At 46.4% G+C, this 14311-nt stretch overlaps 1 long non-coding RNA gene across 2 annotated transcripts; it reads left to right on the top strand.

The window, feature by feature from the left end:
• The first annotated feature begins 5472 nt into the window (after positions 1 to 5472).
• LOC135288593 (uncharacterized) lies at positions 5473 to 14103 on the top strand. Of its 2 annotated transcripts, XR_010351651.1 has the most exons (6): positions 5473 to 5592; positions 6583 to 6686; positions 8059 to 8263; positions 9436 to 9652; positions 10727 to 13427; positions 13870 to 14103. It is a non-coding gene; the product is annotated as an uncharacterized LOC135288593 (long non-coding RNA). The 2 variants fall into 2 exon arrangements; XR_010351650.1 differs by having other exon boundaries at positions 9436 to 13427.
• Positions 14104 to 14311: the final 208 nt, after the last annotated feature.

Genomic DNA, 14311 nt, shown 5'->3' with positions numbered 1-14311 from the left:
GTTAGAATCGTGTCTTGCTAGTACCTCTGAGCCCCCAAGAGCCCAGAGTGGACAAAGGGCACTCCAGAGCAGTGAGAGGATAAAGATTTGAGAGCAGCCTTTTCTTGGCCTTGCTCTGCAGCACTGCTCCAGCTGCAGCAGCTCCGTGCTGCTTCCTCGCTTTGCCTGTTGTTCCATGGAGCTGCAAAGGAAACCTTGAGGGGATGGCAGAAGTTTTGAGTGTAGAGAGTTGGGTGCCTTGGGCCACTGGCCCAGTGGGACTGAGTAAGATTCCTCTCTGCCCCCACTGCTGACAGCAATGGCAGGTGACAGCGTCTCCTTGTGACCTCCTGCATGGGAGTCCCAGAAGCAGCTCCAGGGAGTTCCTCCAGGGAGTTGTGCTGTCCAGTCCCTCAGCCTGTCATTACTCCTGAAGGGCTCATGGCAGAAGAGAAGGAAAAAGAAATTAAATCCTCTAGGAATCTTGCACTTTTGGAATTCAACTTTTTCCTTCTCACTGCTTCATATGGGCCTGAGATGTTTTGTCAATACTCACCATGTGTCCCAAAATTATACACAGGCAGAAGGAGGCCCAGAGGTGATAACCCTACAAATGTTAGGTGATATTGGTTTTCTTTTTAATGTCTTTTTGATCACTCCCTGGTAGATGCTTCATTCACACAGGGGTAAGGACTCCATACACACTGGGATGAGCATGAAAAATCTGCCACAATGCATCTCCTTGTGCAGTCACCTTTGTTTTGTCCTTTCTCTTCTGCTTTCTCTTCCCTGTTTCTCTTGGGTGTCCTGTGAGGTGCAGAGAGCTTCTGCAGGTGTGGGGGATCCGGATGACGCTCAGGGGTGCCAGTGGGATCAGTCGCCAGCCCTGTGCTGCAGCCCTGATGCCTCACATTCCTTCCTGTAGCTGAGGCCCTGCACAAAGTGCTGAGAGACAGAGTTGTTTGCACCTTTTAAATAACATGTTGCTGTTGTGGGGGTTGTTTTAGGTAGGGGGTTTTGGGAAAAGCCAGAGTTTCAACAGTTCTTGCTCAGGGGTGGAATCTCCTGGGACATCCTGGTGCTTTTTTTGTGGAATATGTGAGGTGGAGTGGAGGGGGTGACAGAGAGAGGCCTAGATGGCAGAGGGGAAACTCAGCTCCAGAGTGCCAGTGCAGACTCTCAGTGCTGAACTGCCTGCTGGGGCTGACAAAAAAGGAAAATGCCCCAATAACAGCTCAGTGGGACTGTGTCTCAGGGACAGGCACAGGGAGGTGACAAGAAACAGCAGTTTGGTCTGGTCTACAGCTTCTAGGAAGCAGTGCCAGGGGGGCATCATGTGCCAGAGATTTCAGAAAGGCTGTCTGCTTAAATGGCCACTCTGAAACCCCTCTACTCACCTCTTGGATTTGTGTAGGCTTTTGACAGCCACATCATCCTGTGACAACCTTTTCCACAACTAAATTAAGTACTCCTTGAAAAGCACCTCCCATTGTTTGACTGAGCTGCCAGCCTGATAATCTCAAAGGGTGCTGCCTTGGTGGAGAGAAAAAATCAATCTTCTGCCTTTCAGGGAGATGAAGGAGAAGGGACTCTACAACATCAAACACCTGGCTGGGTCCCATTCAGAGGTCCTGCTGTGTAGACTTCATGACATTTGCTTGGCAGTTACCAACGAGGTGAGAACATTGTTCTGAATTGTCCCACATACTTCATACATGGTGTGTAGAGTAGGTATGTGCTTGTTCATCTCCATGTGTGCTCAGGGTCTGCCTTCATTTCTGCTTTTAGACCTTCTATTTCTAATTTCTGTCAGCTATCTGTGGGATCTGTGGGTACATGTAGCTGTATTTACTGGTAGGTCGGGTATCTGACACGTGTCTTTGAGTGTGGTGCCTTTATAATGCAATGTGCAAATGCAGAAACTGAGACACTAATGAGGTTATTTGCCAGAGTCCCAGTCTCTGCCCAAGCTGTAATTCAACACTGCAAATTGGTCTCTGGGTCTGAGCCTGTGTTTTCTGTTTCCTGGCTGAGTGCTTCAGCTGCTGGTGTTGTTTTTTGAACAGGAGCACCTGACTCTTCTATCTTTATGATTTGTGCTTTTATGATTTGAAAGCAGCCCTTGCTTCAGTTTTCTAGTCAAAGGGCTTAAAATCAAAGCTGTGAACATTTTAGAAGAGTTAAGTAGAACACTTTTTTTGTGGAATATGTGAGGTGGATTTAGGCCTGCAGTAAGCAGGTGTGAGACCAGAAATTGGTGCCAGAGTAAAAGCCTTTCTGTGCTTGTGCTCTCCTGCTCTTACTGTACTTTGATGTTCCTCTGGACACAGTGGGATGTGTTGTCATTTTCTGGGACTTCTGTTGAAGGCAACTGGTTTTCTTTTCAAGGTGATTCTTATGTTTCCCCTCATGACTTGTCCAGGTGGCCAACCTCCGTTCCAAGGTGTCCTACTCTGCAATTGTCACTCTGGGAGAGCTCTTTGTGACCTTGAAGAAGAACATGGACTCTGAGGTGGATGAGGTTGCTCGGGTCCTTCTGCAGATGGTGTCCAACTCCCCAGAATTTGTTCAGAAAGCAGCCAGTCAGACCCTGGGGATCATGGTGGAGAATGTGACTCCTGCACATGAGAGCAATGACTGCTCTCATGGACATGGGAGTCAAGTAGGTTGTTCTTCTTTTAGTGATATTCTTCACCTTCTAGTGTGTGGGAGGGAGAAGGGATGAGACAGAGAATGGGAATGGTGGGAGGGAAGGGTCCTGTATGCTGCATCTTCTGTGAACTCAGTGACTTCATTCACCAGTCAATGTCATTTCTCTCTTCTTGTCACCTGTTTCTGCCCTCCTGCAGCCTATTAGTTCTCAGAATCCCAGAACTTTAGAATATGGGGAGTTGGAAGGGGCTCATCAGGACCATTGAGTCCAGCTCCTGGCCTTGCACAGAACAGCCCAAGGGTCACACCAAGTGCCTGAGATTGTTGTCCAAATGTTTCTTCAACTCTGTCAGGCTTGGTGCTGTGACCACTGCCCTGGGAGCCTGTTCCAGTGCCCAACCACCCTCTGCGTGAAAAACCTTTTTCCTGATACCCAAATGAAAGCTCCTCTGACTCAGCTTCCTGCTGCTTCCTGGAGTTCTCCCAGGCTGTCAGATTTTCCTAGCTGTGGTGACTGGTGGGGAAGTGAAAGTGCCTGCAAAGGCTGAGGATAGAGCCTTGTGCTTTTGTGGCAAGAGGGACAATTGCAATTGCAGCTGTGAGTGGTGTTTGGTATTTCACAGCACTAACCACAGAGGCCCTGGGAAAACCATGTCTCCTCATGATGCCATTAGCTTGAGAAAGGAGGAGGGTACTTGCTGGGGCGTGGAGCACATGGAGGACAATCTGCTGGGTGTGGCACAGCCTGCACAGCAGGTGCAGCTCCTGCCAAAAGGAGTCTTGTATGACTGGCCATAGAACTCTACTTTCTATTCAAACTCATGTTTCATGTTAGCCTTGGGATGATGAATCACTTTAAAGGCACCTTCACAGCCTGACTGCCATGGAACAGTTGAAGCACATGCTGCCTTAAATATTGGTGCTGGGCCTGGTAGTTCCCAAGAGACACTCTCTAGAACAGGACGGCCTGGCTAAACTGCCTGTCCCTCCTTTCCTCAGCTTTGGAATAGGGTAAAACATTCAGATGTATCCGTTGCCAAGCCTCACAGAAGAAACAGGCTGCATTGCTGGATATTCTGCAACTTCATGGCCCACAACATGTTTTCCCTGCATTTGTTTCTTCCCAGAGGTCTGCAGATTTGGGGATCATGGGTGGAAAGAGCCTCAATCCTGCTGCAGCTCTGTGTACTGGCTGCCCTCTGATGGGTCAGCATGAGTTGTCTTTAATTTCTAAATCATTCATATGTAATCTATTTCCTTAATCTTTCTCAGAGTAAATACTGTGAAAGGAGCTGAGTATCAGAGAGTGCAGGGAGACTGAATTCCTCCCTCTGCCTTGCAGGCAGTCCTTCTGTACAATGCTAGCTTTGTGTTTACCTGAGTTCAGAACCTTCTAGCGGTGTCTAAAGTTGCAGGGAGAAGGCAGGCCTCCTTCCCCCAGCAAGGACAGGGAGCAGGCTCTGGCCAAGGCCTGTGCTGCTGCTGCTCCTTCTCCCTGTGCCCCAGGGTTTGCTCTCTCCTTCCCAGGAGCCGCCACGCCCAGGTGCGGAAGTGTGGGGCCGAGCTCCTCCTGTCCCTGATGGAGAGAACTGGAGTCACAAAGCTGGCAGGCACAGCCAGGGCTGAGAGGCTGGCACACGTGGCAGGGAAGCTTGCTCAGGACTGTCACCAGGACACAAGGTAATGATCCTCATTTCACTTCCTGAAACAGGAAAACCGTTCCCTGTCTGGCCATAAAGGAAAAAGCACAAAAGATTGGAAACTCAAGGCAATAATAAGTGACCTCAATGTGTGGATAAGGGTCATAGAATCACAGAATATGCTGAGTTAGAAGGGAACTATCAGGGTCATCCAGTCCAGCTCCTGGCCATGTGCAGGGCACCCCAAGAGTTACTCCATGTGCTGAGAGCATTGTCTAAATGCTTCTTGAGCTCTGTCAGCCTTGGTGCTGTGACCACTGCTCTGGCTTGCCTGGGCAAATGACTGTACTGGGTAACCTGAGGTTGGCCAGCAAAAAGATGCATTGCCAACTTCCTGTGGCTTGAAGGATTCTTTACTGAGATCAAAAGAGCTCAGATGAGCCAGTCCAACAGTTTTCATTGTCTTTAGGTGCACAACACAAAGCCAAAGTGTTGGCTAATATTCATCACTGAAGGATCCCAAACATCTGTTTCTCATTAACTTAATACATTCCTAGAAATATTTCAGGGGTCTTTAGACAATGTATTCACTCTTTATAAAACCCCTTCTGCAGATTTCTAGAATGTTTTTATCTGTGGCTCAATGACCTCCAAATTTCTTCTTGAAGAAAACTGTGATTTCCTAGTGGCAAAATCAACCCAAACCACCAAAATCCTCTTACTTTGATGATGAAATTCCCATTAATAGCTGCCAAGAACACCAGAGCAACTAGCTGCCCCTGTGCATACATATAGTATAGAATAATCAATAGGATGCAGGAGGTGTTTTGTCCTGGCTTCCCTGCTAGTTAAAGAAAGGCAAATTATTGTGCAATGGCAGCAAGACACTGCTAATAGGCTCTGACAACAAAGCAGATGTGTTTTGCTTGTTCCCTGGGATCCTTTGATCCCAGAGGAGCACACCCACATTTTCAGAGTGAAATGGTATTTTTCTGTTGCCCCACATTCTCCTCTTGCCTCCTGTGTTCATCTGACAGCACTGTGCAGTGTCAAGTGGAGGTAAATCTCCCTCTTTGCTGAGTAGGTAATGCCTTCTTGTGCAAGGATTGCACATGATGAATTTAAGGTATAAGCCTCTTCTGTTCACACTCTTCCTTTGTTTGTTCACTTTTCTTTCCTTTCCTCCCTCCCTTCCTTCCTTAGGCATTATGGACAGGAGATGGTGAAGATGTTGCTCAATCATCAAAAATTTAAAATGCTTTTGGAACGATCTCTTTCCACCTGTGACCTGGAGGATATTCTGACAAGAATGAAGAAGAAAGTAAGTGCTTGGCAGTAGAAATGTCTCCTTTGTGCAAGTATTGCCACTGCTAATGTGAGATCAAACATCCCCAATCTGTCTTGATCTCATTCTTCTTCTACTGAATAATTTTTCTCCTGGGAATGAGGTGTTAATCCTCAGCCTGTTCATCTGCAGACCACAAAGAAATTGATGTTATTAGGGAAAAAGTGGGGTTTGGAATATTTTCAATATCATTCACAAAGAAGAAAGGGAAAGAGAACAAATGGGTTTACATTTAAGTGTAAGGCCCCACCATGCTCTCCCTCCTCTGCCCAGTAAAGCAATTAAGTGAGAATAGTGCTTCTGAAAAGAACAGAGTCTTTGCAAAAGATACTGGAAGTAGTAGTACTAAAAATTTCCAAATTTACAAAAGATGGCCAAGTCAATCCTAGTTACTACAATTACAGTCTTTTGGGAATACTGCCCTGCTGTCAAGCTCTGTGGAACTGGAAAAAGCTTGGTGAATTCAGCAGCATCCTGTGGAAATTCCTTTGTTGTTTTTTTTTTTTTTTTTTTTTTTTTTTTTTTTTTTTTTGGGGGGGGGCGGGGATTTTATTTTTTTTAATCGACATTACAGAAGGGAGCATGCCTTTGTTCAGGCAGAGGGAGAGTGAGTGTTGAACCAAATCCTTCCAACACAATGGGCCAATCCCCAGAGAGTCCATTTTTTTCTGTTGCTTCTGTTGTTTACGAACACTCGTTGCCTGCCAGTTTGCATTATTCCCATTTATGCTGAAGACTAATGAATTTGGGATTTTAGACTGCTGCTCAGTCTGGCAGCACCCATAACCTGCCTTGGGCTATTGAAAACAAAGAGTTGGCATCACTGAATCCCTGTTTCCATCTGTAAGTTAGGAAATGTTTCCCTAAGCCTTGGTAGCAGTGATCCTGGTTCTAACTTGTGTTTTAAACAGGGAATTTCCTATTTTATACTCTAAAGATTGATGGGGTTTCTCTATGTCTTGGTAGGGGATGGAAAACCAGAAGGCTGAACGCCCATCTGTCAAGGAGCTGGTGAAGAAGAGGAACGATGGCTCCAAGAAGCCCCAGGCCACATTGTCTTCTAGCAAATGGTACTGAGCACTTTATTCAGATGTGACAAAGCACATGACAAGCTTTACATGTCTCTTCCTCAGGAAAATCTTTCTGGCAGAGATGGCCAGTGCCACAGATTGTTCTCTTTCCCTACAAATGCTCTATGATAAAAAAAGTCTACTTCTGCATTAGGCTGAACACAACTTCTCTGGAGGGGTTTTCACAAAAATCGGGAGACAAAAAGACCCCATTGGTTACAGCTCAGATGATCCAGTGCAGTGACAAGGGCAGTGTTATGGAGGCTGTGACAGGGCCAAGTTTCTGCTGCCTGACTTGGACAAGGAAATTCAACCAGGGCTTTTTTTTCATCTGAGTGGAGTCTTTTCCACATGGGTGTTTTGATGAGAAGTCCCAGTCTAGAAGCAGGATGCCATTCCACAAAGATGCAGTTCTCATGCATGTGGTTTGGCCTGGCTGAATCATGGTTTTCTTACCCTGAAACAGGATCAAGTTTGAGTAGTAAGTAGCAATGCAATTCCTGATCAACTTCAGGCAACAGGTGTCTCAATGTGGACTTTTTGTCTTGATATTCCTGTCCTTCATATGATTTGCTTGATGGAGACAGCATGTTTGGTTTCTTTTGTCCTGTGCTGCAATCAGCATTTAAGACAGGAATTTGGTCCTTGCTGTCTCTTCACGGCAGTTGCAGAGCTACTTGTACCTGTTCTCCTCTGATCACAGAGGGGATTTATTTAGCTCTGTCACGCTCAGCAGTGGCAGGAAAGTGACCACATGCCTCAGTAGCATAGCTAGCATCTTTCCATGCTCATGGAAGAGACAGGTTGATCCAGGAGAATCAACTGTTCCCAGTGGGGTTGTTAAGCTGTGGATCTAGTCTCTAGGGAAGCAAATAAAATGTGAGCATAGTTCTGGGATGTCTGGCTTCTGTTTTTATCTCTGTTACTGGTTTTCTGAATCCTTCACATATGGCCCTGTTCATCTGTTCAGATGCACCTGAGCTATTTTTGCAGATTGTCATGCCTGGTTGTAGAGACACTTCTCCGGAGTGATGAGTTTCCATGTTATAAGACACACACGTCCCATATGAGGAGGCATTTAAACTTGGAAGTAGTGTCTCTCTTTCTCCACAAAGCAATGTGAACTGTGTGCCTTGGCAGCCATCTGAAGATAGATCAGATGCATCTCTTGGTTTTCCTGAGTCAGCACTGGCAAGAATGTTCCTTGCAGATTGTCTCTCGTAATAATTGTCATGAGGTCCACGTTGTTTTTCAGAGCCTCATGATTTTCCAGCTTGAAATCACATAATGAGGAAAGCTCCTGAAGATGTTTTGCTCACAATTAACTGAAGATATTATCACCGACAGGTCCTAATTTGGATTTATTTTCCAGAGTGAAATCTACCTCTGATGGATGCCTCCTACACCGTGCACAAGCCCAGGTCACGTTACCTCCGGTTGAGGAAGAAACGGAGCTGCTCCAGAAGCTTTACAATCTCCTGGAGGCCAAGGGGTTTCAGACGCGCATGGAAGGAGTGTCACTCCTCCAAGACCTGTGCAAAACTAGCCCCCAGCTCATCTCCACTAACATTGTCCAAGTATGTAGGGTATCTTCATTGCTCCTTTCCTTTAGCTCCTTTCCTAAGCCTGTAGCAGTAAAGTTAATTCAGTGTGTCTTGGCATTCCATCCTGGCTGTTTGGGACATGCTGGTCCCTCTTACCCAGGCAAATTTAATTCAGGTCCAGGCTTCAGGACAAGTTATTTCAGTCCAGCTGTATACGTCTGGCAGGAGCCTATTGATGCTGTTCATCAGATGATGACAGAATTTTCTGCTGGTGTGACTGCTGCTCTCTCCTACTCCCAGCTGGGTTAAGTGAAGGCAATCCAGCCACTGAAAGCATGGCAATTATTCTCTAGACCAAAAATGGGTTTACCTAGGGAAGAGAAGATCAGACTGGGTCGGTTTAAACCCAGGTTTTTTTAAGAATACTTCCATATACTCCATCTAGTCTTGCCCAGGCACAACTCTGGCTCTCATTTCCATCCTTGTTCCTATTCCTCTTGGTAAAAACAGAGCTCACCCTTCTTGGGGGGTCTTTTTTTCTCCTTGGAAAAGGAGGAAAACAGCTAAGGACTCATCTCTGCCGTCTCCTCCCAGTAGCTGCTTTTCCCCTTTCTCCAAGAAAAGGTGCCTGATGATGTGTCTGTCAAGGGACTGAAGCTGCTCTAATGAGAACTGTACAGCTCATTAAATTCCAGAAGTCTACCTGTTACTTAGAGAAATGCTCTGCATCCTGGAAGAGTTGATCAGAGCCCTGCACTTCTCCAGATACTGCTGCTGAGACAAACAAAAGAAAACTTATATCTCCTCCAGCCGTAGTTTTGGCTAAATCCTAATTGCCCTCAGTACTTGAGGCAACTGTATAGAAAACCGGGCATTGTAAACATCTGCTTCCATACTTCTAAAGCAAAGGTAGTCTTTAGCATGAATAAATTGAATGGATTTAATGATTTATAGATGAAGAGAAATACCATAGGAACTGTGCTCTCCCCAATCAAACATCTTAAAAACAGAAGAAAATCTTTCTAGCAGCATGAGGTTGCACCACCATTCCAGTGAGTGGCCCACAGGAAAAGAGTGAAATTGTGCAAGCAAGTGCTGACCTGACAGAAAGGATCACTCTCATCTTTTACATTGCTGACTGCTACATCCACTCTTCAAACAAGGACATGTGAATCCAGCTTTCATGTTGTTTGTTCTCTTCACAGATTTTTGAATATTTTGTCCTGAGAATATCTGACAGCCACAAGAAAGTGAAGCAGAAGGCGCTGGATGTGCTGGCAGAAATCACAGGCGTCCTGAAAGATGCCTTGAACCCGGTGATCATTGGTTTGGTGGAAGGAATAACGAAGAACCTGAACTCCAAGGATCCCAGGGTTCGTGCCGCAGCTGTGAAAGCGCTGGAAGAATCCATTGCTCATTTAGGTAAGGCTGAGCCCTGGCATGGACTCTCCTCACCTGTGTCTCTGTCTCTCCGACACAAGAGAGTGCTGAGTGCCTTGATAGCTGCTGTTGTCTGTGGAAAGCTCCAGCTGGCATCCCCCAGAAGCTGTGCAGGTGCAGTCCTTATGCACCCGTTCCCCAACAGGCTTGAACGTGATCAGCATTTCCCAAAAGTCCCAGGAGCCCTTGGCTCTGTGCTGCCTGTCTGAAGAGCAAGTCCCAGACTACAGCTTTGCTACAGTTCAGAGGCAAAGGGGGTTTGGAGTTTGCTTGGGCCCCGTTTGACTTCCCAAATGCTCTTGGCATGAAGGGAGACTGACCCATCAGAGCTCCTGCAGAGCAGCCACCGGGAATGCTCTACATGATAGGCATTAGCTGCCTATTTTCCCCTTTTCTTCTTTGTCTTGTATTTTCAAAGGGGAACTTAGGATTCCCCAAGTTCATTTCTTTATAACAAACAGGTATAAACCCAGCTGTCAATGATGCCCTGTTCCACATGTTGTTTTGCATGGGGCAAGATGTCTACAGCAGTTAACTACATAGGCAAAGGCTGCTCTCAATTCCTTTGCCACACAGATTTATGTCAGCTCTGAAAATGCCACACTGAGGAAATGTGCCTGAAAATAGGAGTGTTGAAGAGGCAGGTGTTCAAGGGGAGTTGCCACTTTCTCCTCCTCAGCTGCTCTGTGAACTCAGGAACTGCCTGACTCGGTGCCTTTCTGTGTCCCAAGTATGGGGTTCTTCCTTTTTGCTCTGGGATGCAAAATCTTTTCACTGCGTACATGTGACTGAACTCTTGATGTCCCTGATGGGAAATGTTTTAACATAGCTCCTGATACAGCAGACAACTTTGCATTTACAAATGTGAAAGGAGAGCTTTTCTTTTGCAATTTAAATCCCTGCCAAGCAGGCTGGAAGGAAAGAAGAAAAGGATTCAAAAACCAGCAGAAATGTACTTTATTTTATAGAATGGGGTTGCCCCTACCCTTTCCCTCTGCACTGTCCTTTCTCCTATGGTCTCAGAAAAGTGAGCAGAAACATGTGTTTCACTTGTAGATAAAGTATCACTGCTGAAGGAGTTCAGCTACCAGTGGAATCAACTGAGTGGCCAAGCTCTGCTGGATGTCACGGAGTGTATCACAGGTATGGCCTCCCCTTGTAAGCCAAGAGGTCTTCCCAGGGAGTATTTACAGGCAATGCCTGTGAACAGACAGCAGAGTAGCTCCTCCAAACCAGGAGGTGCTGAGCTTGTCCCTCCTGCCCAGTGCCCAAGGCAGGTGTATTTGGCAGGTTTCCCTGGCTGCTGCAGAGCTGTGCAGCACCTGAGATGGGGGCAGAGCTCGGCCTCGGGGCTGAGCTCCCACTGGGGCATCTCAGAACCCAGCTCCAGGAAAGGGAGGGACTCAAAATACCCCAGCTGGCTCCTCTCTTGGAAGCTCAGGGACATCTGTCATCTTTTCGGGAAAATGGTGGCAAATGCTGTTTCAGGGGATCAGTTTGTTTTGTCCTCACAGAACTCTTGTTTTTCTCTTGGAAAGCTTTGAGGCTGAACTGTGCAGAGCCTGGGGTCACAGCTTAGGTCAAAACTCAACAGATGTATTAGAGGCAGGGATTTAGTGCAAGGCAGCCTTTGGGGGCAGAGGGGCAGAAGCAGAGTGCTGAGGCTCCCTGCCTGTGCTGCCAAAGTGGCACTGGACTGAGCATTTCAGGGTGTGCAAACACTGTCTGCCTGTGTCAGCACTGTCCCAAATGTTACAAATGCAGCTGATAATTGATTCCTCAGAGGTGCTTGCTATGTCAGCAATAGCCAAGGAATGGGAAAATTATAATCCCAATATATAGTAGAACAGACTATTGATAGCCTTGCTTTAACTGGGGCTAAAGCCACTGCTAATTAGGCCAACATCTTTGAATGCAAGGTTTAATACACTTTGTGTCTTCATTGGGAATCTCAAAAGGGCATGTTCAGCGATTGGGAATGTCAAAGGCCCTTTAAAGAGCTTTGAAAAAAGTAGATCTCCAGCAACAGGGAATTTAGTTTTACAGATCTTTTGATCTCTTTTTCAAATAAAGGAATGAAACATAAATTAGGACTACTTTAGAAAAAGTAGATGTTCTCTCTGAGATTCAGTAGGAAGAGACAGCTGTTCCTTACCTTTAATAGTCACCAATGTCTTTAATTGTATTTAAACTCAAATGAATTCCCATGTTAAAATGGGTATCATAACCCTTTTCCTGCTTAGCACAATTGGGGTTTGGGTACTTTCAGGAGCTGTTTTAATATTGATGACTGCCAGTGGATTAAAAGCATAGAGAAAATGAAGTCTCTTCCACCACAGAATAATAAATGGCTACTAGATAACATTTTGCCTGATCAGAAAATAAGAATGGTCTCCAGAGCTTTTCAGGATTTGATCTTTCAGCCAAATCTGCCATGCAAGGAGCCTGTTGGTAGTAAATTTTTGTCTGTGTTTGACATAGTTTGGTTCAGAAAATGAGCAGAGAGCAGTTTTCAGAGACAATATGAGAAAATACTTGTGTTTTGGATGAATTTCAGTCCCTTGTGTAGCATTTTGCTCTCTCTATGCCCCTACTTCAGTGGACATTATAAGAAAAAATGCCATTAAGATTGGGAGGGGAAATGGCATTAAAATGTGGAGATGCTCAAATGCCACAGCAATGGGGTCTGGATAATTCTCTAAGGCACCCTGAGGTTTGAAACAGCTGCTTGTTGGAAGCCCCAGAAGCATTCTGCCAAAGACACCAGCTAGTCACTGATGTTTCCAATCCAACTGTCAAGCAGCAGCCATCTCTGGTAGGCTGGAATTTTGAGGTGTGTTCTAATCCTGCCCTTTGCAGCGTGCCACTGAGCAAAGGGAAGAGCCAGATTAAACATGTGGCACTTGACATCAAAGTTATGAAAATGGAATCATCCCTTTTATTAGAAATCCCTCCATTTCTTCTCTATGGTGCATTTCCAAATCTTCAGTGTGGGTTTAGACAACTTCTTAATGGAAATAAAAAGCAACTGGACATTTCATTCATTGCTCATGCAGAAAGTGATTGTGCAATAATTTAGTAAAGGTACAAAGTCTGCCACAGGGACAAGGCTGTGGTTGGAGAAATTAGTCCTGAGGGGTTGGTGGTTCTGTTTCCAGGATGATCAGCTGCTTTGCCCATTTCTGGATCATGGGGCTCTGTGCTATTTTGCTGATCTTAGCCAGAAGGCTTCCAGTTAGCAAGAGCAGAGGTAGATCCCTGTTTGCATTAGGCTGATGGTTGAGAAGCTGTGTCTCTCTCCCGGCAGTGCTTGTGGAGTGGGTTTATGCCAGGAGCCCTGAAGTGGTCCAGCACGACGCCCTGCCCGTGCTCTGGTCCTTCCTGGAGAACAAGGCGCTGCCGGTGCGAAGCGCCAATGTCCGCACTGTGGCCACCAAGCTTGCCTCTGCCCTCCACAAGGTGATGGGCACCAAGCTGAAGAGATGTGCTGCCAGCCAGCCTCCACATGTGCGGGAAAACCTCTCCAAAATGTTGGGCTGGTGAAGGCATGATGTTCTCCAGAGAGATGACAACGTGCTGAGTTGGACACCTCCAGATCTGCCTTGTTAGCTGTGCCAAAAGAGACCAAATGCTAAGGAACGGTGTGCACCTGCCCCCTCTCTCTCCATCGCCCTTCCTAGTCATGGCATGGGGGGCCTGAAGCAACTCCAGACTGAGGAAAAGGTGAAGGCTGATCATGACTCAGCCTCACACAGAGGTGAGGGGGAGCTGGGCCAATCTCTGGTGGGAGGAAGGGTCTTGTGGCAGCCCAGAGAGCCTGTGCACATTGCCAGGGAACAGCTGTGCCCTGCATGTGGCCCTGCAATGAGCTGTGCTGCTGCCAGTGCCTGTGGAGCTGGAGGGCTGCTCAGCTGTGGGGCAGGGAGAGGAGCAGGAGCATGCTTGTGCAGCTGAGCCATTGCTGGAGAGCACAGGGCTCTGGGCTCCCTGCTGTCCCAGGGCAGCCCAGAGGCCAGGGTGCTCCTGTGGAAGTGGGCCAGGGTTTTACCTTGTCCTGCCTCAAGTGCCTGCCAGCAAGAGCATGTTTCCCTGTGCAGCTCTTTAGAAGTTTGCAGGAAGTCTGTCCCATGAGATATGGAATTTAGCTGCTTTAGGTTTGCATTGTGGCCCCTGTTAAACTTTGTGTCTCCATTTTGCAGATCGGACTGGTTACAGTCTTACTGAGAAGGTTCCTCTGGACAATTCCCATGGTGCCTTACCCACAAAGTCCTTGCCTGCTGTACAGAAGAGCTCTCTTTTCTCCAAGTTCAGGAAGAAGCTGCTGCCTGTATGAATATTGTTTGAAGAATAGGATTTATATGTTAGGTTTTGTAGTAGATGTACATATGTTCTGATCCTTAGATGTAGTTTTGAATAAATGTGTTTTGATTGTACCTTTAAATCTTGATTACATATTTTTAATTGTATATATTTTATACTGATGATGAAAAAAAAGTAAATAAATAAATTAAATTTAAATAAACCAGGAGAAGAATGTGAGACCAGGTCCTGCTAGCCTAGAGATTATGGGAGTGCAGCTCACTCAATGAGCCAGGGTCCCACCACATCCTTTCCTCCTCACTGGGCCTCTCCTCTTCCTCT

This window comes from Passer domesticus, chromosome 33 (genome assembly GCF_036417665.1).
Source record: "Passer domesticus isolate bPasDom1 chromosome 33, bPasDom1.hap1, whole genome shotgun sequence".
NCBI classification, from domain to species: Eukaryota; Metazoa; Chordata; class Aves; order Passeriformes; family Passeridae; genus Passer; species Passer domesticus.
The sequence above is the reverse complement of the archived record's forward strand: the minus strand, read 5'-3'. Positions and strand labels throughout refer to the sequence as shown.